At 30.5% G+C, this 1,809-nt stretch overlaps 1 protein-coding gene across 6 annotated transcripts in view; it reads left to right on the top strand.

The window, feature by feature from the left end:
- Positions 1-783: 783 nt before the first annotated feature.
- The window catches only part of LOC106472130 (zinc transporter 9-like), a 65,522-nt gene continuing 64,496 nt past the window's right edge, over positions 784-1,809 (top strand). For 3 of the 6 annotated variants that reach the window (XM_022400732.1, XM_022400730.1, XM_013932756.2), the window contains exon 1: positions 784-848. The gene's annotated coding sequence lies outside the window, so the exon portion shown is untranslated. Of the gene's footprint in view, positions 849-873; positions 1,058-1,555; positions 1,570-1,809 lie in introns of those variants that run through there. The other 3 variants (XM_022400728.1, XM_022400729.1, XM_022400731.1) reach the window with 3 other exon arrangements.

The following is a 1,809-nucleotide window of genomic DNA, read 5'->3' as shown; positions in this document are numbered from 1 at the left end:
TGTATATAAGCGCGGCAAATAAAGCGAGATAATTAATTGGATTGCAGATAGAGAGATTGGAGATATAGACACAGATAATCGAGTCAAGTGAGCGGTAGTGACCTTAAGAAAGTGCGTGAATCGTTGTGAATTATAGCGTGTGTTTAAGTTAAAGTGACTGTGGAAATTAAGTGTTTTACAAAGTTTGTAACGAGAAAGAATAAACTAGTTTTAATTAAGAAAGGACTTGCTGAAGTTCTCGGAAAGAATTTTTAAGGGAAATTAACAAACGACCAGAGACTTAACAATATATACACCTGCAAATTGCATAAAAACAACATCAAAATACATTAAGAGCATGATTTTAATAACCAATAAGAAAAATGCTGAGTATTTTTATGAATAAGCCACCAGACGAATATTTATTGCATATGTTAACAAGCACTACACAAATAATTTTCAATAGTTTAGAGCAGTGATTCCCAAACTCTTTTAGTCTGAGGCTCCCTTGACGTGAATTTGAGGCCCCCAACCTATAACTTTAGCATGGTGATTGAAAAACAGTGCTGTAATAAAAATAATAGCATTTCCTTTCGACATACTGTATCATTTAATTAATTCAACATAATTTTTACCGGCTTCTTGTTTATTTAGAATTAAAATTAATTCAGCATCTTTGTTTTCGACCCATTTTTGGCGGGCCTCCAGGTGGGCCGCAGCTCCCACTTTGGGAAACACTGGTTTATAGGAATTGTTAGCTTTGTACAAATATATACTTAACGTTTTTTTGTGTAACCGGTGCAAGTTCATTAAGAGGGCGCTACTTCATTTCAGGAACGAATATCTTAGTGTTCTGTATTACTATTAGTGTAAGCTTAATCAAATACTTAATTTATCTTCTAAAGCTTATTGTTATACAAAGATTATGAAGAAAATGAGTGAACGCATTGTATTACAACACTAACACACTTATATGCATATGTAATTTAAGATGCACAGTTTAGGGACAGGCTATAAGCCTCTCGTGTAGGCTGTACTCTAGTAGTAGTACATTACACAGGCCTACACTGTACTGAAGGTTACAGTATAGAATACACTTACTTCAGTTGTTATTACTAATGTTAATATTTTCATCTTAGGATGTGTTAATGACTAAAAATTGCAATTGATTAATTAACTACATAAATATTGTATATAACATCAGTACTATTAATATTATACTAGGCTTGGCTGGGTGACCTAATGATACTGATACAGTGATAGTGGAACTGAGCTATTTAGTATTTTTAATTTTATCAGCTATGGCAGTTAGCGTAAACGTTGAAACATTTTAAAACATTCATAATTTGTTTTGCTAATAGTACCTGCAAACAAATCGATGGTACTGAATATAGTAACTTAACCTGTTTGTGTTACTCAGTGTTAATATTATTCAACCATTAGAAAATTTTAACGAAAATTTATTTGGCATAACAAGAATGTCTGTGTTTCACAACATGGAATAACTGGTAGTTATTAATGCATAAGTATTTAACAGAAAAAGTTAAGTTCCAGCTCACATTACAGTTGAAAATATCAGAGACTAAATGGGTAACTACAAATAAATTAGAAAAAACAACATTAGAATATATATTTGACTGCTGTAAAGTTTGTAACCCATAAGTAAATTTGTTACTGTTTGTTTTTTATTAATACATGTTAAGTACTGTTGATTTCTAAAGAAGTTTATTTCACAGACACAAAAATGAACTTAAAATTTCAAAAGTTAATAAGTGAAATTTTAATATGTTCATATCACTTATATATATATATATATATATATATATATAT

Source organism: Limulus polyphemus, unplaced genomic scaffold (genome assembly GCF_000517525.1).
Source record: "Limulus polyphemus unplaced genomic scaffold, Limulus_polyphemus-2.1.2 Scaffold5103, whole genome shotgun sequence".
Classification (NCBI taxonomy): Eukaryota; Metazoa; Arthropoda; class Merostomata; order Xiphosura; family Limulidae; genus Limulus; species Limulus polyphemus.
Note: the sequence above shows the minus strand (reverse complement) of the source record. Positions and strands in the feature narration are given on the sequence as shown.